At 43.7% G+C, this 22462-nt stretch overlaps 1 long non-coding RNA gene across 1 annotated transcript; it reads right to left on the bottom strand.

Annotated features, from left to right (window-relative positions):
* Window positions 1–31: 31 nt before the first annotated feature.
* On the bottom strand, window positions 32–22416 carry LOC144688960 (uncharacterized). The gene is made up of 3 exons (XR_013578522.1): window positions 22399–22416; window positions 7373–7495; window positions 32–1399 (listed from the first exon to the last, which is right to left on the bottom strand). It is a non-coding gene; the product is annotated as an uncharacterized LOC144688960 (long non-coding RNA).
* Window positions 22417–22462: the final 46 nt, after the last annotated feature.

Consider the following 22462-nt stretch of genomic DNA (forward strand, 5'->3'; position numbering starts at 1 on the left):
TGTAGTCTCTCTTATAAAAACTCCACACACATTTTCTTTCACAAAAAAATTACTTTTTAATAAACAAGTAAACAAAAGGATGGCATTGAATTGTAACTTTTTTTGTTGTTGCTTAAAGGCATATAAAAGGCTTCACAGTCCTGACAAGCTCGCACAATGTGAGAGAATGGCATGTTGGCCTGAAATCAACTTATTTAAACTAACAGAGAAATAGGCCTCCAGTCAAGCTCCAATAGCATGGCCGACACACACATGCAACAGGGTCCCTCGCAACCGTAGAGTTTAAGTGTGCATTTGCATTTAAATGCAGGCCAATGGTAAATTGACATGTCTCTTGCTACTGGCTGAAGCTAGTCACCTAAACATATTGACTTGCCACATTTGGCAGTAACCAAGGCACACTTTATTTTGTTTTAGGTCTCAGCAGTTGCCATACGATTCACCAGTTTTGCTTTCTACTGGCGCCAGAGAGAGAGAGGTGTGTTTGCCCACTCTTTTCTCCAGTCCAAGGAAACTTCACTGTTCACAGAAGCAGTTGGAATGTTAAACAACAACCAAAGACATGTAGTTAATTGCTCCCTTTTTAGTTTAACCGAGTGCTGCTACACGACAACTCTGTTTAAAAATCAACGTTCAAGTAAGCGATTAGCAGAGACTTTCTAAAAAAAAAGGTGCTTTTAAGTTGACAGTCAGGCACAGGGAATGTGCTGTTTTGTTTATGGTGTCCTGTAGGTCCCCACTGCGCCTTTGTAGGGGGGGATCAATGGGCCCAATTTAACTCTGCCTCTGAGGGCAGCATTCAGGGCCCACTAAGCACAGGGTCCTAGGTGTCATAGGAGGCAAGGAGTTCGCTTCCCCTCCAACCCCCCATTGTCTGCCACCCATGGCACATTTATATAGCATTCATCGTGTCAATGTTGTATGTAGATAAGCTTATCCACCTAAAGTGGTTTAAGGGCAATAATTCCATTAAATTTAAATAGCAACAATGTCAAGGTAAACACTTTCATTACAGCAAAGAAACTATATATTTTTTTTTAAGTTTGCCAGTCCTACTTGCTCTGAAGCAGAGCTTTATGAAAAACACCAAGTCCAGGTGGCCTTTAACTCATAACCTCCTTCTGAATGATTCCCTGAAAATTATACAGAAATCACAATAACGCCAAAGTAAAATTTCCCCAAAAATGGAAGAGTTTTGGCAGGTTTCCTTCAGTTCCCGCACAATGAAGAGTTTGGTTGTGCTGGAATTGTAACGTGTCCAGTTGCACACAAAACTGTACAAATATATTCAGTTAGTCATTGGTAAGTAATTAGCAAGTGACAGGAAGATTGAAGCTTCTGAAAACTGCATGACAAATAAGAAGTCACATTCACCGTATGTCCTTCGAGTGCTTATTATCTGCAAATAAAAATAAATAAAAGTTAGTAATGCCATCAATTCAATCTATAATTTTTTGGTCTCTGGTTAAGTGATTGTACTTTGCCAAACTAAACCAGATTCAGAAACTAAGTTTTTGGGCCCTTCACTGTCACCTCGTCAAAATCCTGGCCCTTCTTAACACCAAATGGATGCAGCAGTTCAAGGCAGCGCCTCACCACCATCTTCTCAAGGGCAATTAGGGATGGGCAATAATTGCTGGCCTAGCCAGCGACACCCACATCAGGTGAACGAATAAAGAAAAATTGAAGGCACGAGGTTAGACTGGTATTGCACAGATATTGATACAGAGTGCAGATCCGAATCATACTTCCAGTTTTGCAACATTCGCCACTCAAGAAAAACTGTTCATGTATGAACGCAAGTGTGGACAGAGCCCACAATCAGAGCACAATGGAGTCCAGTTATTATAGAAACTGGTGAAAATGAAGCTTAGTAAACTCCCAGGTTAGCAACTGGACTCTGTGGCAATTTGTTAAAAGTTTGCAATGCACTTGTTGTAGTTTTATAGCAGTCAGTGCGAAGCTGAACAGGTGCAAGAAACAACTATCTCGAGTTTGTTCTTATACCGCTCCACTACCTTAAACTCAGGCAGCTTGGCACCGGGGCCACACTTCGCAATGTGGAGCCAACAACAATTCACAACAACAAAATGCGCAATATAATTGGCTAATTGAATTCCCAAAATAAAGAAAAACTGGCACTTTGTTTCACTCCAAAATCCAATATGTTCAAATAGAACGAGAATACACTATGCAATAGTTAAGGATCTTGTGTAGAGATGCAATTGGGATACATACAGCAAAGAAAATTAGTATTCATAAAATACACTTAATTGTTTTAACAGGAATGTTAATATAGCACTCAAGAGAAAACAAATTAGGACTTAAGATTATAAAATATAGTAAACGAAGGTGGAATCTGGGATAAAAAGGAGGGCAAAAAACTGTATGAGTGATGTTACCAGTGATGAGGGGGTTTATCTGAGCATTCAGTATAAGATATTCTATTTTAAGCTGTCGGTCCTCATACTAAATGATCAGTAAGGAGATACTACTTAAAATAAAATCAGGGCAATTTTACTTGAGAATAGAAATGGAATATGCTGGGAATATGCAGCTTCTAAAGAGAGAAACAGTTAATGTTTTGGGTGTACACCATAAACATGAACCCAGCCTCTCCCTATCCAGATCTGACTGACCCATGTATTTCTAGTTTCTCTTTATTTTGTATTACTGCTCATCTCAGTTGCTGCTGGAGATTTGTTCAATGCGTCTTTGAACTAAATCACCTTCACTACTACACGGTGATGGCTTGCCAAGGACCCATTCTTGTAATGCAGGATTGGGGGCAACTCCAGCCAGCAGCGTTCCACTTGTAGTTCTAACAGCATAGGATATTGCTACATGGAGACGTCTGTAGCTGGAGACTGTCTTATTCACCAAGATGAAACAGGAAATGTATTGCAAAACAGTAGGGGAGAAATAAATGAGCAAAGGTTGGTGGCACAACAAGTACTCAGTAATTAATCTGAAGCCACATGTGCAATATGTTTATTCTAAGCTCTTGGGACAAGGCCACTGGGAGTCTGTTCCTGGATGGTAAACAGCCTTTAACCTTTGCTGAACACTAAAATCAATATCCAGGAGTGTGATGGATGTGGACCCTGTCAGTAATGGCTGACAGTTCACCTGAACTTTCCCCAAGTTGGACATTCAACATGGTTTGATCTCCTAGGGGCACAGGCCTTTTGATAGAGGGGTGGTAGGTAAAGCATGCCCTGTTCATCATCCCCAGCTTCATTGAGGATACTTTAGATAACAGCACTTATTCCCCACTCCCCAACTTTAGTGTCATTGCCCTTAAATTTATCCATTAAAGATTTTAAATTACATTCTCAGTCTTAAACTTCACATTCACCTCTTAACACTTATGTTCTTATTTTTGTATTATTTATTTCTCTCTCCTGCTATCATTTTCAAACAGCAATTGTTGACACTATGAAGGGAGTTCGGTTATTCAGCTGTACAGCCCTCCAACATGGACCTGTCAAGAGCAAACAGCAGCTCTCACTCCCACTCCTCTCCCGCCCACACCCCCACCATCACTGAGAATGGAAGTGAGCAGAATTCAAATGATTCACCTTGGAAAAACCCGGATGCACAAACTGATTTACTTGATTTGAGTTAAAACACTATAAAGCTGCCTATTCTCTCACTCAAGAGCGCACATGATAGATATGCAGATCCCAAGTGTGGATGGAGCAGCAGAAACAATTTTTGGGATGGACTGCAGACTCTGAATAAGTGTTCTTCGATATAGATTCAAATAATATAAAGTTGATGTCTTGCACTGATCATAGTGGAACCATACAATCCAAAAAGCCCCAGGATTCAATCTCAAATCTGCACTGAGTCAGCCAAGGCACGACAATTAGCCTCAGCGTCCCCGAGTTTGAGGGCCAGGAATCACGCTCCTGATTGCTATGTAGTGACAGATATGAGCTTGGCTGTCTTATCCCCAGACTGTCAAACAGGCTGCCCACATTTACAGCCCAGACACTTATATGGACGCTTGAGATGTGAGAATGGAAAGGTTTGCATTTATACAGCACTATCCACAATCTCAAGACGTCCCAACTTAGTTGGCACTTACAGCCAATTAAGTAATTTTAAAATGTAGTCATTTCTGCAATCAAGGAAATGCGGCTGCCAGTTTTCACAGCAAGGTCTCATAAACAGCGGTGAAATAATGACCTGATAATCAGATGTTGGTCGAGGGATAAATATTGGCCAGGGCACTGGGGAGAACTCATCTGGTTCTCCTTCGACTAGTGCCATGAGAACGTTCACATCCACCTGAGGGAACAGGCTGAATCTAATGCCTCATCCAAAATACAACATCTCCAACAGGTGTAGCATTCATTCAGTACTGGGCTGAAACGGCAGCCTGGATTATATGCTTAAGTTTCTGGGAAGGGCTTGAACCCATCACCTACAGACTTAGCTGTGAGAGTGCTACCACTGGGCCCAGGAACCAACTGGAGTCTGCTAGCACCCAGTGAGCAAGTTCAGGGAAGGATGGAATATACCATTAAATACAAGTGATTTATGGTCTAGACTTCTTGCTTAAAACTTTCTGAAACCAACCACTGACTGACAATTTGCCTAAAGCAACATGCAGGAATTTGCTGGAAACGCCTTTAAAGAAATAAATATTAATTTGAGTTCATATTCAGTGCAAACTGCAGGACACCAACGAGAACAGACTTCTGTGATTTATATCAGTTTACCACAAAATCATGGGGGCAGCGAAATAAATAATCTTCTCTAAAGCTGAACACATGGTACTGAACAGAAATATTTCATAGAAAGCAAACTCTAATTAAATTCAGACAGAGACTGAAAATCCCCCTCCAAAAAAGTTTTAGTGAAATTTTAAGTCACCAGGCGAGTGACAAGACAAAAAGAAATGACCCAAAATTTGCTGGGGAAATAACTGCAAGTTTAATGTTCATGCTTTTAGTGGGTAAACAGCGAGTTAACTTGTGACAAGGAAGAAATACCCCAAGTTGCTAAAGTTGTATCTGACTCACTGACCAAGCTGCCCTATCTTTGGTCTTTGGTTGTTTAAATTAACTCTGGGGTTTATTATATAATTATCCCAGTTCATTATTGGTAGTTAAAATCACAAACTTGTATATGTGAAGAACCAAGTTTATCTAAACTTTAATTTGAGAGAAGATATGGAGAAGAGGATAAAAAATGGCTTTTAAGACAATTAAAACATATAAATGGGGGTAGTGCCCCAGCATAAATTCATGAAGGCTATTCTCAAAATGAACACAACTCCTTACACAGGAACACAGGACTTAGGAGGAGTAAGCCATTCAGCCCTTTGAGCCTGCTCCACCATCCAATAAGATCAAGACTGAACTGGTTGTGGTCTCAACTCCACTTTGCCATCTGCCCCCAAAACCTTGACTCCCTCATCTATCAAAAATCTGTTTACCTCTGTTAACCTCTTTCAGACTCCCATTCCCTCTATATTCTATGGACTTTCAAAACCCACTGTTTACTTCAGCAACCTCTTCTCCTCTACTCTTTCTAACCATGATACCACCATGGACTATGAGCCTGTCCCTTCCATCCATAATCCATTTCACAATCATCAAAACATCAAGGTCCCTGGTTAGTTATTTTCCCTCCCTCAACACCACAAGAGCTCAAGTCACAGAAAAATTCCCTTCAGTTCTATGTTCAGGGATATTTTACAGTAGGGCCTGTCAAGGAATTGGGAAAGGGATTTTGTTAATGGGAAGCTGGGAACAAGGGGAGGGGGTGGAGAAAGTAGTACAGAGGATTGCAGTAAGAAAAGAGCAGGATGGGAACACCTACGAAAACTCACAGCGAAGCGGTGGAGAATGTCTCGAAGCATTTGTAGTGGCTGGAAAGTCAGCAAGATTGTGAAGCAGTGTGGTTAATGCTCCTGCAAAGATTGAAAGAGAAAGTAGGAGAACAACGTGTCAGCGCACTGTAATTAAAGCAGACTTTCCCACCCCATTTATCTAAATGCTAAACTAAGCACTGATACCATTTTGCTGTGCAAATACTAGTTCAATAGCACACTTCCAATTTCAGGTTATCAGGTGTCAAGACCACATCTGGTCAGGTACAGGAATGTCCGATGCACAACAAAGCTCTAGTCTGTCCAAACCTTCAAGAATCCTATTGTGTGTACCTTTCCGTTCCCCACACAAAATCTCCTGTGGCCTCTCTGAATGCGAAATCCAGGGCAAAGTTGTGCTATGAGTCAATGCGCATGAGGAATTGGAGTAAGGCTACTAAACTCATTTCATTCAAGGTTCCTACAGCCAGGAGAAACTTTCATCCTATGATTCTGGGCTGAATTTGAACTTTGTAATTTGTAACGATAAGAAAAATGCACACCGTTCTGCAATTTTTGCTTATTTAAAGCACTTGTGTGCCGTGTAAGTAAATTTACCACATATGTGCACACAGGATACACACAAGGGCAGGTACAGTGATGCATGTAAACCTCAGGACACACCCTGCCACCCCAAACACAAAGTATCAAATGCATCACAAATATATTGGAGGCAGAAAGATCTTGCCAAATAGCTTTTAAATATATATATATTTTAAATCTGTTCAATCTGCCAAAAGTCAACAATAACAATTTAAAAGGCAAGTCAGATAATTAACTTGAAAGAAGACAGCCTTTCAGCCCATTTTATTTTATCCTTCCGAATATTACCACTTCAGCATGTTTCTTAAATGAGTCCCATTTCCTGACTCCGGTGCAAGCTGCTCATCAACCCACACCCCGGAAAACCTATTCTACCTGTTGATCATTTACCCTGTGGAGAAATAGCTTGTGGTAGTCATTTTAAACTGGTCATTTCTAAACCTTGAAGCTGTGCATGCTTGTCCTATTGTCTGGGCAAATCGCAACGCTTTATTTTGAGTTTAACTTTATCGCATTATGTATGTTACGTTTACCTATAATGGCCCCTCTGAAATGTCACTTGTCAAGGACGAAGAGTCCTAACACATCCTCAAGCCCTCACACATCACAGATTAACTTCAGCGCTCTGTGCATCTAGCCTAAGGCTTCGATTACCACTTTATGTCACAATGAGCAGAATTGTACACAATTGCCAAGGTGGAGCAGTGCAATAAGAACACTGCGACTCCAAAATGAAAGGAGGTGACTTGTATTCGTTAATGCCGCTTGCTAGCCTTTTAATTTTGCTTTATATACACAGCATTAGGAGCATTTAGGAATGAGGGCACTTTGAACACTTGACAAGTAGTTGAAGGATTAACATTATAGGAGCTAGAAAGACCACAAACACAAGAGATTCTTTGAACAGTGCACAACAACCTAATCAGCAAACTTCACAAATCTCACCTCCTCATGCCTTTCACTTCGAATAAAGTTGTGTCATCGTCGTCAGTGTCCATTGGAGCCATCTCCACATGATCATCATATGAAGAAAGCAGGCCGTACTTCTTTCTCTGAGTCTTCTTTAATCTAATGGAGAAAGTTTTGTTTTAAAGTTATGAATCAAGTGACTTTCTGCAGTGGGTTGACATCAGACAGGGGGTTGTGTGAAAGAATTCTTCCCTTTTTGTGGTCTGATATCAAAATCTGTTTGGATTCATTTGTAATAGGTTTACTTTATTAACAGAACGTACACACAGCAATTCAGGTTCCTGCTGTAACACCAATTTCATCTTCAAATATAAAGTGTCATCTAGTCACCATTTATTCCAAGCTCTGTCACTTGCTTTTCCTTTGCTTGTATATTCAAATCAAGAATCATCCCAACTTACATTTCATTTTTTTTCCAGGATCTAAAGCCAGTGAATTTCTTAGCTTCTTTGATTTTCCATATTTGCTGCAATCTGCCCTGGCTCAGTAGATTATACTCTTGCCTCCAAGTCAGGTTGTGGTTGTAAGCCCCACTCCACAGACTTGAGCACAAAATCCAGGCTGACACTTCAGAGTAGTACTGAGCGCGCGCTACACTTTCATATCACATGGCATTTTTTTCCAATAAGGCCAGTGGAGTTGTAGTTGTCTTTGATGTCCTAGCCAATATTTATCCCTCAAATCAACAGAATTAAAAACAGGTCACCTGGGTCATTTTCACATTGCTGTTTGTGGGAGCTTGCTGTGCACAAATTGACTACCAAGTATTCTACATTACAGCAGGGATCAGACTTCTAAAGTGCTTCACTGACTGTTAAGCACTCAGACATCCTCATGTTGTGAAAGGTGCTATATCAATGCAAGACTTTCCTTTTAAACCTAGGCATGCCATCACCCTATCAACACTTGATGCATCTGGTCTGTTCATTCCTACCCTTTCCAATTGCACTGTTGAACACACTATGGGTCTTTGGCTTCTCACACATTTCTTAATTTAAAAAACCAGAAAGCTGTAGGCAGTTTGAGATAAAAGTAACAGATGGCAGTGAAATGCATGACCGGTAACATTATGCAATCTCCCACTCTCTGTCTCGCCCTGGTAGAGCAGTAACAGCAGCCTTGTCATTAGATCCTACGTGGCACAGTACATTCTTTTGTTAAACACAATGCTAATGGTGCGGATTGTAGGTTAAAACATGAATGTTAAACAGAATATTTAAGTGCTTTAATTGCCTCATTAGGGGCTTCAACGCTTTGGGTTACTTAAGCTAAATGGGCTCCTAATTCATTTTTAAACGTTCACACAACGCAAAATAACAAATTGGATAGAAGTCCATTGTTAGACAAGGTAAATGAAGGCAGTTCTGCTCAATTACTGAGAAAGATATACGCAACAGAAAGTTAATGGGGTAATAGTTCTTTCAAAGAGCCTGCACAGGCACAATGGGCCAAATGACCACCTTCTGCTGTGTAGCATGCAATGACTGAAAATAAAGCTGAGGATAAAAAATTGTTTTAAGATGTTGCAAGTTATTGGCCTACTTTTTATTTTATATAAAGCTGTAGTGCCCAGTTCACTGTAATTAATGGATAATGCTGTAAAATAATTGATATCTAATCTTACTTTCTCCACAATGGATACAGCCACTTGGAAAATATGCCTATTATTCTTGCTTTTCTAGAAGTAGCACTGTAAGCTCTCTCAGCCTGTTACAACACATCTATATAACATATACTGCCTCCTCTGATTAACCACAGGCAAGCCAATGAATCAAGAGATTGACTACTATTATAAAAGTTCCAAGAACAGTCACGCTTCAGATGTCATGCATACATGAAAACTTCTGCAAATAAACCCAATAGGGAATTCAGGGAAATTTCTTTACCCAGAGTGGTTAGAATGCAGAACTTATTGCCACAAGGAACAGTTGAGGTGAATGGCAGAAATGCATTTAAGAGGAAGCTAGGTAAGCACACAAAGGGGAAAGGAACAGAAGGATATATTGGGGTGAGATGAAGAGGGGCGACAGGAGTCTCATGTGGAACTTAAACACTAGCATAGGCCAGTTTAGGTTGAATAGCTTGTTTCTGTGGTGTAAAAACAATGTGAAATCTGCTGTGAACTAAAAAGACTTGGATTTCTATAGCACCTGTCATGACCACAGGGTGTCCCAAAGTGCTTTACAGCCAATGGAATACTTTTGAGCCGTAGTAACTACTGTAATGTAGGAAAAGGCACAGCCAATTTGCACACAGCAACCTTCCACAAACAGCAATAGGATAATGACCTAATAATCTATTTTATGTCTGATGTTGATTGGGGGATAAATATTGGTTAGCACACCGGGAATAACTTCCCTACTCTTCTTCGAAATAGTGCCATGTGGTCTTTCACGCCTGAGAGGACAGACTGGGCCTTGGACTAATGCCTCATCCGAAAGATGGCACCTCTGATAGAGTGCTGCACTCTCTCAGTCCTGCATTGGAGCACAAGAATCAAAGTGCTGGAGAGGACTAAAATAGTGAACTACATTTAAGCTGCTCCATTGTATGAAATATTTCAGTTCCTTTTTGTTTATATTCTGAGTTCCTTTACTTGTACAACACAATATGAATGCAGAATTTAATTAGTGAAAGATTAGAAAACCTTCATTTCCTCTCTGAAGATCAGTAGTTTCCCCACTGAGCACCAGCACAAATGAACACTTATACTCATTGAGGCACCCCTGTACATTATTAGCAGTAAAAAGATAAACCACAAACACTAGAAGCCTAAAATAAAGACAGCATTATATAGTGCTCCATATCTCAAACTGTTTCACATTTAAGAAGAAATTTGAAGTACCATGACTGTTATCTAGGAAATCACATCATTCATATCACGCACGCAGCACACACTCAAACAGCAATGGGACATACCACCTTAACCCAGATTTGACAGCACTGGTGGAATTGCCGCCGAGATAAATAGGGCAATGAAGAAACCACAGCGCTTCTGACAAAGCAGCATTCCCTCAGTGCTGAGAGATCAGGTCCAGGGGCAAGGCTCCAATGCACAATTTTCTGACAAGAGACAAGAATGCTACCTCAAATTGAAAGCAGACACGCTGTATATATGGAGGATTAGCATCAAAACCCATCAAAAAGCATCAACACAAGTCTGTTTTTCTCTTCTAGGGCCCACACTGGAAGCTTTCTCTGTTCAGCTGTGGTGACTAATTATTCCTTAACGGTTAAATGTATGCCGTACCCTTATGGATTACAACCCTGAATATAATTAGCAGATTAAAGGGGAACTATATTCATCTAAATTACCACAAAATGCTACTCCGACTGCTGTCTCTCTTGCTCTTCCTTTGTTCTTGTGCTTTAGAAGTGTTGGTTAGAGGTAGCCTGGGAGCAGACATTTAGTGTGCAATCCTTTTCAAGTGACATCAAGGACGGAGACTGTTCCCCCACAGCTCCACATTCCCTTTCAGAATGTCATTGAAAGTGAAATAAGCAGGACCGACTTTAGCAATATATTCCCCAGGAATGCTACTTAGAAAGAATGTGCGTGTGTTTAAGTTTTACCTTTGAAAGTGCTTTGCTAATTTAGAAGATCCAAGTTAAGTTTACCAATCACAATGCAATGCAAATCAGATTTAGGTAGGTTTCCAAAGCAGGGCACAATAGCAACACCCCACCGCCCACAAAATGGATGAGAAGCTGAAAGTTGCACTTAAAATTAGGAATTGTTGATAGGAGGTGCAGGAACAGAGGGACCTCGCTGTATACATACATAGGTCATTGAAGCTGGCAGGACATGTTGAGAGAGCAGTTAATAAAGCATATAATATCTTAAGCTTTATTAATAAGAGCGTTAAGTATAAGACTAAGGAGGTCATGTTGAATTTGTATAAGACACTAGTTAAGCCTCATATGGAATTCTGGGCACCATACTCAAGGAAGGATGTGAAAGCATTGGAGAGGGTACAGAGGAGATTCACAAGAATGATTCCCAGGATGAAGAACTGTAGCTATGAGGATAAATTGGAGAGATTGGGACTGTTTGCCTTGGAGAAAAGGCGGCTAAAAGGAGACAAAAACAAAAATAACAATACCTGGAAAAACTCAGCAGGTCTGACAGCATCTGCGGAGCGGAACACAGTTAACATTTCGAGTCCGTATGACTCTTCAACAGAACTAAGGAAAAATAGGCTAGGGCTAAAAGGAGGCTCGATAGAGATATTCAAGATCCTGAGGGGTATGGACAGGGTAAATTGTGAGAAACTGTTCCCACTTAAGAGAACAACAAAAACTAAAGGGCACAAGTTCAAAATAATTGGCAAAAGGAGTAAATGTGATGTCGGGAAAATTTTTGGTGTCTGGAACAAACTTCCTAAAGTGGCAGGTTCGATCGAGGTATTCAAAAGGGAATTGGATTGCTACCTGAAAAGAGGGAATGTTCAAGGTTACGGGGATAAGACAAGGGAGTGGGACTAGATGGAATGCTTTTTCAGAAAGCCAGTGCAGACTCGGTGGGCCGAATGGCCCCCTTCTGCACCGTAAAGATTCTGTGATACTGTAAAATCTGAAATTTCCAGAACCTGATGGCTCAGATCCTAGGGTTCTAAAAGTGATAGCTGCACAGATAGATGATTTTCCAAAATTCCCTAGATTCTAGAACAGTTCCAACGAATTGGAAGTCAGCAAATGTAACACCGCCATTCAAGCAGGAGGGAGAGAAAACCAGAAATTACAGGCTAGTTAACCTGACATCTGTCATTGGGAAAATGCTGGAATCTATTATTAAAGAGGTCTTAACAATACACTTAGAAAATTAAAGCACGATCAGACAAAGCCAGCATGGTTTTACTAAAGGAAAATTGTGTTTGACAACTTTATTAGAGTTTTTTTGAGGATGTAACTAGTAGGGTGTTTTTATATTTCTGGCTAGTTTATTCATGTTCTTATTTTTTCCCTTTTTTTTTTAAATCAACTTTTGGTTGGCCTTTGCTGGTTTCGAAAATGCTCCCAATCCAAGGGGAACCAGAAGATGTAGTATACTTGGATTTCAAAAAGGTACTTAGTAAAGGTGCTGCACAAAAGGTTAAGACACAAGATAAGGGCTCACAGATATAGAACATAAAATGCTGGAAAAACTCAGCAGATCTGGCAGCATCTGTGGAGAAAGAAACAGAGTTAACGTTTCGAGTCCGTATGACTTCTTCAGAGCTCAAAACGCTAACCCTGTTTATCTCTCTCTCCACAGATGCTGCCAGGTCTTTTATGTTTATGGTTTTATTTCAGATTTCCAGCATCGGCAGTATTTGGCTTTTATTGTAAAGGGCTCACAGAGTTGGAGGCAGCATATAATCATAAATACAGAATTGGTTAACAGGCAGGGAGGGATAAACAGGGAATTTTTAAGGTGGCAGACTATGACTAGTATAGTTCCATAAGGATCTGTGCTGGGGTTTCAGCTATTTATAATTTATATTAATGACTTAGAAAAGAGAGAGAGAATAATGTGCCTAAATTTGCTGACTGTACGAACCTATTTATAAACGTATGCATTAGAAGCAGCAGTAGGCCATTCAGCCTCTTGAGCCTGCTCTTTCATTTGATAAGATCGTGGCTTCAACTCTACTTTCCCGTCTACACCCCCCAACCCCACCCCCATACCCTTTGACCCCCTTGTCAATCAAGATTCTAACTCAGCCTTTAAAAATACTCAATGACTCTTCCTCCACTGCTCTTTGGAGAAGAGAATTCCAGACTAACGACTCTCAGAAAAAAATTCTCATCATCTCTATCTTAAATGGGAGGTGCCTTATTTTTTAGTACAAAGCTAGGTGAGAATGTAAGCTGTGAGGAGGACAAAGAGGCTAAGAGATAAAGACAAGGCAAGTGAGTGGGCAACAAAGTGGCCGTGGGAACTGCGAGATCATTCACTTGATGGTAAGAATAGAAAAGCAGAATTATTTTTTTTTTAAATGTGTTATGGGGAACTTGTCTGCACTCATACAAGAAACAAAGTTAGCATGCACATGCAAGCAATTAGCAAGGCAAATGGCATGTTGGCCTTTATTGCGAGGGTATTGGACTACAAGAATAAAGAAGCTTGCTACAATTGTACAAGGCTTTGGTGAGACCACATAGTTTTGGTCTCCATACTCAAGGAAGGATATTCTTGCCTTGGAGACGGTGCAGGGATGGTTCACTCGATTGGTTCCTGGATTGACAGTGCTGTGCTATAAGGGGAGGTTGAGTAAATTGGGTTTATTCTTCTAAACTCCAAAGAGTATAAGAAATGATCTCACTGAAACATAGAAGATCTAAAAGGGCTGTTTCCCCTGGCTAGAGAATCTAGAACACAGGGGCACAGTCTCAGAATAAGGGCCAATCAATTTAGGACTGAGATAAGAAGTTTCTCACTCAAGGATTGTGAACCTTTGGAATTCTGTATCCCACTGAGTTCAGGATGCTCCATCACTGAATATATTTAAGGCTGAAATAGACAGATTTTTGGTCACTGAGGGAATCAAGGGATATGGGTAGCAAGCAGGAAGAATTTAGATTTTTTTCTTCTTTCCCAGGATGTGGCCATCACTGGCTAAGCCAGCATTTGTTTCCTATTCCTAATTGCACTTGAGGTGGTGGTGATATGCTGCCTTCTTGAACCACTGCAGCTCATGTGTTGTAGGAACAGCCACATTGCTGTTAGGAAGGGAGTTCCAGGGTTCTGACCCAATGACAGTGTAGGAACAGTGATATAGTTCCAAGTCAGGATGGTGTGTGGCTTCGAGGGAAGCTTGCAGATGGTAGTTTTCCCATTCATCTGCTGCCCTCATCCTTCTGGGTGGTAGAGGTCACAAGTTTGGAAGGTGCTTTTGAAGAAGCCTCGCGATGCTGCAGTGCATCTTATAGATGGTACACACTGCTGCCACTATGTCAGTAGTGGAGGAAGTGAATGTTGAAGGTGGTGGATGGGGTGCCAATCAAACTTGGGTTGCTCAAATGTGTTGCTTTGCCCTGGATGGTCTCAAGCTTCATGAGTGTGATTGGAGCAGCACTCATCCAGGTAAGTGGAGAGTATTCCATCACACTCCTGATTTGAGCTTTGTAGATGGTGGACAGGCTTTGGGAGCCAGGAGGTGAGTTACTTGCTGCAGAATTCCCAGCTGCTGACCTGCTCTTGTAGCCACAGTATTTACATGACTAGTCCAGTTCAGTTTCTGGTCAATGATAACCCCCCAGGATGTTGATGGTGAAGGATTCAGCGATGGTAATGCCACTGAATGTCAAGGGGAGATAGGTGGATTCTCTCTTGTTGGAGATGGTCATTGCCTGGCACTTGTGTGGTGCAAACGTTACTTGCCACTTATCAGACCAAGCCTGAAATGTTGTCCAGGTCTTGCTGCATATGGATACAGACTGCTTCAGTACAAGGCATCATCAATGGTACCAAACAGGATGCATTCATCAGCAAATATCCCCACTTCTGACCTAATGATGGAGAGAAGATCATTGGTGAAGCAGCTGAAGATGACTGGGCTAGGACACTACCCTGAGGAACTCCTACAGTGGTGTCCTGGAACTGAGATGATTGACCTCCAACAATCACAACCACCTGCCTTTGTGCTCAGCATGACTCCAGAGATTTCCACCCCCGCCCCCCACCGATTCCCATTGACTCCAGTTTTACTCCTTCATGCCACGCTCGGTCAAATGCCGCCTTGATGTCAAGGGCAGTCACTCTCACCTCACTTTCAGCTGTTTTGTCCATTTTGGACCGAGGCTAGAAAGAGGTCAGGAGCTGAGTGGCCCTGGCAGAACCCAAACTGAGCAGTGAGCAGGTTATTGCTGAATGAGTGCCACTGTATAGCACTGCTGATGACACCTTCCATCCCTTTGCTGATGATCGACAGTAAACTGATGGGGTGGTAACTGGCTGGGTTGCATTTGTCCTTTTTGAGATGAGGCACAGGTTCAGCCATGGTTGTATTGAAAGACGGAGGGGCTCCAGGGGCCGCACCATCAGCTTCTGTTTATGTTCTTATGAAAGGTTTGGTTCCAGTCTTTTGATTGTGCTCCCTCATCCTATACTCTCCAACCCGCAGAAACAGTTTATCTATCTACCCTAGCCGTTCCCCTTAATATCTCGGAAACTTTGATCAAATTGCCCCTTAACTTTCTAAATCCCAGGAATACAAACCTATGGCAGCGGAGATAGTGGATGCATTGGCTGTAATATTCCAAAATTCCCTGGATTCTGGAAAGGTTGCAGTGGATTGGAAAAATGCTAATATAACGCCCTTATTCAAAAAGGGGGCGGGGGGGAGGCAGAAAGTAAGAAACTATAGACCAGTTAGTTTAACGTCTGTTGTTGGGAAATTGTTGGAATCCATTATTAAGGAAGTAATAATGGGGGTATTTGGAAAGTCAAAATGCAATCCATCAGAGTTAGCATGGTTTTATGAAGAGTAAATCATGTTTGACTAATTTGCTAGAGTTCTTTGAAGATGTGACAAGCAAAGTGGATAATGGGGATCCTGTAGATGTAGTATATCTGGATTTCCAGAAGGCCTTTGATAAGGTGCCGCACAAAAGATTAATACACAAGATGAGATCACAAGGAATTAGGGGTAATATATTAGCTTGGGCAGAGAATTGGCTAACCAACAGAAAGCAGAGAGTCGGGATAAATGGGTCTTTTTCTGGATGGCAAGCTGTAAATAGTGGGGTGCCACAGAGTTCGGTCCTTGGGCCCCAACTATTTACAATCTATATTAATGACTTGGATTCAGGGATAGAAGGTAATATAGCTAATTTTGCAGATGACACCAAAATAGGTGGGAAAGTAAATTGCAATGAAGAAATAAGAAATTTACAAATGGATATGGACAGGTTAGGTGAATGGGCCAAAATTTGGCAGATGGAGTTCAACGTGGATAAGTGTGAGGTTATCCATTTTGGTGGGAAGAATAAAAAGGCGACTTATTATTTAAATGGAGAGAAACTTCAGAATGCTTCAGTGCAAAGGGAGCTGGGTGTCCTCCTGCATGAATCGCTGAAAGCTAGTAAGCAGGTACAACAGGTAATAAGGAAGGCAAATGGAATTTTGGCATTTATTGATAAAGGAATAGAGTATAAAAGTAGGGAAGTGTTGTTGCAACTGTACAAGGCATTGGTGAGACCACACCTGGAGTACTGTGCACAGTTTTGGTCCCCTCACTTGAGGAAGGATGTAGTTGCATTGGAGGCAGTTCAGAGGAGGTTCACTAGATTGATTCCAGAAATTCAGGGCTTGTCTTATGAGGAGAGATTGAGCAGTTTGGGAATATACTTGCTAGAGTTTAGAAGGATGAGAGGAGATCTAATTGAGGTATATAAGATGCTAAAAGGGATAGACAAAGTAGACGTGGAGCGGATGTTTCCCCTTCTGGAGCATTCTAGAACGAGAGGCCATAGTTTTAGGCTAAGGGGTGGTAGATTTAAATCAGAGATGAGGAGGAATTACTTTTCTCAAAGGGTCATGAATTTGTGGAATTCATTACCTCAGAGTGCAGTGGATGCCGGGACGCTGAATAAATTTGAAGAGATAGACAGATTTTTAATTAGTAATGGGTTGAAAGGTTATGGGGAGAGGGCAGGAAGTTGGAGTGGAGGCCGAAATGAGATCAGCCATGATTGTAACGAATGGCGGGGCAGGCTCGAGGGGCTGAATTGCCTACTCCTGCTCCTAGTCCTTTTGTTCTCTCTCCTCATAACCCTTGGAATTCAGATAAATCCATCCTGTGCTCCCTCAAAGGACAATATATCCTTCCTAATGTGTGGTGCTCAGAGCTGCTCATAATTCCCCAGGTGTAGTCTACTCAGGGCTTTATAAATCTGTAGCATGACTTTTACGCCTTTTTGTTCTAATCCTCTAGATATAGGGTGGAACATACCGTGTACCCCATACATCTGCCCGCTCCGGTGGATCAAGCTGATGTTAAAGCTACTGTTCAGTATTCAAAGGAGAACAAGGGATTCTCATGGTGTTTGAGCCAACATTCCTCCCTCCACCAGCTCTGCCACAAACTGATTAACTGGCCGTTCAGCTTGTTGCTATTTGCACCAGCTTGCTGCGCATTACTGATTTCGAACTAATCCATTGTTTTGAAAAGCCCTTTTTAGCATTTGAGGCAAATGACACGACATTGTATGAATTTTCCTTAGAACACATAAAACTGAGCCTGATCATCTTATTTGCACAGGGTAAAGGCAGTCATCCAGAGTGACATTCTCAATAATTCTTTTCATGCCAAAAAGCACGTATTTAATATAATTGCAAAAATCATGCAGTGACAGTCACACAATCGCTGCAATTTATAGATTCAAGGATGATGCAGCACAGAAGGAAGCCATTCAGCCTTTCATGGCTGTACCACATCCTTGAACGAGCCAATCCATTCCTCTTCTCTTTTTCATAACCCTCAAAGTTTCCCCTTTCAAGCATTTATCCAATTCCCATTTGGAAGTTCTGAATCTGCTTCTTCCAGACAGCGAGTTGCAGATCATAATAGTTTGCTGCATAGATTTTTTTAAAATATATATCCACTTCTCACCTCTGATTCTTTATCAATCACCTTAAATCTGTGTCCTCTGGTTTCCAATCCTTCTGTCACCAGAAACAGTTTCTCCTTATTTACTCTATCAAAACTGTTCATGATTTTGAACAACTCTTATCAAATCTCCCCTTCACCTCCCTAAAGAGAACAACTTCAGCTTCTTAAGTGTTTCCACATAACTGAAGTCCTGTATTCCTGATAGCAATCTGGTAAATCTCCTCCGCACCCTCTTTAAACCCTTAAACCCAAGGTGTAGTGTCTAGAATTGGCCATAACACTTCAGCTTTAGTCTAACTAATGTTTTATAAAGGTTTGCCATAACTTCCCTAATTTTGTACTCCAAGCCTCTATTTATAAAGCTAAGAATTCCATGTCTAATTTAAACTGCCATCTTGTCTTGCCACCTACAAAGATTTGTGTACTTACAACCTAGTCTCTCCATTCCTGCACCCTTTGTAAAATTTTGCCATTTAGTTTAATTGCCTCTACTAATTCTTCCTACCAAAATGAATCACCTCACACTTCTCTGCAGTAAAATACATCTGCTACATTGACAATCATCCTCTCTGTTCCAAATTTAAGACCATCTGTAAACTTTGAAATGATAGCTAAAATGCCTAGGTCATTAATATCCATCAAAACAGCAGTGGTCCCAATATCAAACTGTACACTTTCCTCCAGTCTGAAAAACAACTGTTCACCACTACTCTCTGCTTTCTGCCCCTTAGCCAGTTTCACATCCACGCAGTCACCATCTCTTTAATCCCCTGGGCCTTGATTTTGAGAAAAAAAAATTGTGGTGCTTTATCAAACATCTTTCGAAAGTCCACGTGCACAACACCAACCGCAGTACTCCATTAACCCTCTTTATTATTTCAAAGGACTCAATTAAGATAGTCAAACACTGATTTGTCTTTAACCCATATTATTCCAATTACCAATTCATCTTGTCTTGCATTATTGTCTCTAAAAGATCACCGGCATTCAGCTGACTGGCCTCTAGTTGCTGAGTTTATCCCTCCCCTTTTTTAAAATGGGGGTATGTGTGACATTTTGAATCCTCCAGTATTCCTCCCAATCACTAAAAATGCTTATCTGGTCACATTTTACCTCACAGTTAAATAAACATAAGGCCGAGCAGCTACATTGCCTTTGAAAATAAATAAACATTTTCACATTACACCACATATTACAAAAGGTAAGAATGGACAAAGTTGGTACACTTCACAAACCAAACAGAACAAGTTTAGCTTTTGAATCCAAATTGGTTGTGTTCGATTTGTAGTGAAAGAAAATTAACATTCAGAAAAGGAACTGATATACTCATGACATATTTTAAGTTGAAATATTTAACCAATGTGTGGAATGTAAACATATTAAAGTTGTCAGTTCACACACGGCTATGAGCATCACCAGTTATCCCACAAGATGATAGGTCACCAGTTCTGAGTAGAGAACAACACTGCCAGCAGAATGGGTGAAAATATGTAAGTGAGGTCACCTGTACTGAGATGGCAGATCAGGTTCCAATTACATCAAAGAAAATGTGCACTGGTGTTAACTACCAGCTACAGGAATACAGGAGTGAGGAGGCACATGAGTTACAAGGATTAAGTGAATTCACTTCACTGAAAGGGAAGCAGGCACTTGTATGCACACCAGGAGGGAGAAAGAAAGATTTATATAACACTTTTAACATTCGTCTCAAAAGATTTCACAGGCAATGGGTAACTTTGAGATGTAGTCCTTATTATTAAGCAAGCAAACACTGTAGAAAATTTGCACACAGCAAAGTTCCACAAACAGGCTTGGGAACCTGCTTTTACTGATATTGATGAAAAGATCAAGACCAATGCATAACTTGATTATCAACTCGCCATAAACATTTGCTCCTCTCTACCTTCCTTTCATTATCCTTACCTTCTTCATGCCTGTCTTACCTCCTCTTCTCCAGCTCTGCCACAGGGAACAGACCTCCCAATCCACCCTATTTTAGTGTGACACCCTATGAACAATCAAACACACATTCATGTCTTTCACACAGACTACAGCTAAATTTACTGGCACACTACGCAAAGAGAATAGCAGGGCTGTCAAAATCAGATGTTTTTGAGGAAGAAAATTTACGTCTAAAAAAAAAGAGATAGATCACAAACCCATTTAATCACAGTTTTGCCTGTATTTAGGCGAGATACCAACAAGTCTCAAGTTAAATTGCATGACTCATACTAAATTAGTAACACTTGGCAAATCTGCAATCCAATGCTGACAGTCCAAATCATCTCCTCCCAAATCAATTTCAGCATTGGCCAACTTCTCTATTTTTGTGTATTTAAAACAAATATTGTAAGAGTCATCTGATCTGTAACCATCCAGATCAATTCCATCACTGAGGTCACAGCCTCACACTCTTACCCTTTGGTCACCTGCCTCTCAGATCCATCCATCCTTGGCATCTCTTCTTTCCTCCCTCCCTCCCTCTTCCCTTTCCACCAGGCACCAATCTCCCAATTTCCCTTTTGCCCCACAGATTCCTCTTTCCCTGCTACCACCCAGGCCACCAACCCTCTCCACCTCTATCATCCATATCTAGAACTCTTGCACCCCTTTCCCCATCCCCTCACTCTCTTTCCCATATCTCTGCTCCCCCCCAAATCTATACCCGTCTCTCTAATCTCCTCTATTCTCTCTTCCCTGCCATGGTCTCCCGCAGCGCCCCCTTTGCCAGCCACATCCCCAAACACCCCCACCCCCACTCACCACAGTGCTCCCTTCCCCCATGCCCACTACACTACTCCCACCCACCACTCCCAACACCAACCCACCTCACGTGCCCCCCCTCCACTACCCACCCACTCCCTGCACCCCCATCCTGCTACCCCCACATACCACCAACCCCACTATCCCCCTCTCCTCCACCCCCACTACTCCCGCACCTGCTATCCACCCCCCCTCCTCTGCTACCCCTGCAGCCCCACAGCTCTCCCCCCGCCTCCGCTAATCAACCATCCCGCTGCCACGGCTCCCCCACAACTCTGCTAAAAAACCCCCACTCCCACTGCTCCTCCCCACTCTGCTAACAACCCCCCCCTCCACAACTCCACTAACCCCCCGACTCTCATGGCTACCCCCCCCCAACCCCACTCCGTTAACGCCCCCCCACCCCTATGCCTCCCCACCACCCTCTTTCCCCTCCCCCCAAATACCTCCCAACCCCCCCCACTGCTCTCCCCCCACCGCTCTCTACCCCCCCAACCCCACAGCTCCCTGTCACCCCAACACAAGGCTCCCCCCCACCCTCCGCTAAACCACCCCCCCCATGGCTCCCCCCCCCCCCCCCCCGCTAAACCACCCCCCCCACGGCTCCCCCCCCCCCCGCTAAACCCCCACCCCCACGACTCCCCCCCCCCCCTCCCCCCTCCAAACCCCCACCCCCACGGCTCCCCCCCCCTCCCCCCTCCAAACCCCCACCCCCACGGCTCCCCCCCCCTCCCCCCGCTAAACCCCCACCCCCACGGCTCCCCCCCCCCCTCCCCCCTCCAAACCCCCACCCCCACGGCTCCCCCCCCCCTCCCCCCCTCCAAACCCCCACCCCCACGGCTCCCCCCCCCCCTCCCCCCTCCAAACCCCCACCCCCACGGCTCCCCCCCCCCCTCCCCCCTCCAAACCCCCACCCCCACGGCTCCCCCCCCCCTCCCCCCTCCAAACCCCCACCCCCACGGCTCCCCCCCCCCCTCCCCCCTCCAAACCCCCACCCCCACGGCTCCCCCCCCCCTCCCCCCTCCAAACCCCCACCCCCACGGCTCCCCCTCCCCCCTCCAAACCCCCACCCCCACGGCTCCACCCCCCCCCTCCGCTAAACCCCCACCCCCACCCCCACCCCCACGGCTCCCCCCCCCCCCTCCCCCCTCCCCCCTCCAAACCCCCACCCCCACGGCTCCCCCCCCCCCTCCCCCCTCCAAACCCCCACCCCCACGGCTCCCCCCCCCCCTCCCCCCTCCAAACCCCCACCCCCACGGCTCCCCCCCCCCTCCCCCCTCCAAACCCCCACCCCCACGGCTCCCCCCCCCCCTCCCCCCTCCAAACCCCCACCCCCACGGCTCCACCCCCCCCCCCTCCGCTAAACCCCCACCCCCACGGCTCCCCCCCCCCTCCCCCCGCTAAACCCCCACCCCCACGGCTCCACCCCCCCCCCTCCGCTAAACCCCCACCCCCACGGCTCCCCCCCCCCCCTCCCCCCGCTAAACCCCCACCCCCACGGCTCCACCCCCCCCCCTCCGCTAAACCCCCACCCCCACGGCTCCCCCCCTCCCCCCCCCCCGCTAAACCCCCACCCCCACGGCTCCCCCCCCCCTCCCCCCGCTAAACCCCCACCCCCACGGCTCCCCCGGGCCCCCCCAATACCTGATGCTCCTGATGATGAAGTAAAGGAGGCCGAGGCCGGTGATGCCGAGCAGCACCCACAGCG

This window comes from Cetorhinus maximus, chromosome 13 (assembly GCF_964194155.1).
Source record: "Cetorhinus maximus chromosome 13, sCetMax3.hap1.1, whole genome shotgun sequence".
Classification (NCBI taxonomy): Eukaryota; Metazoa; Chordata; class Chondrichthyes; order Lamniformes; family Cetorhinidae; genus Cetorhinus; species Cetorhinus maximus.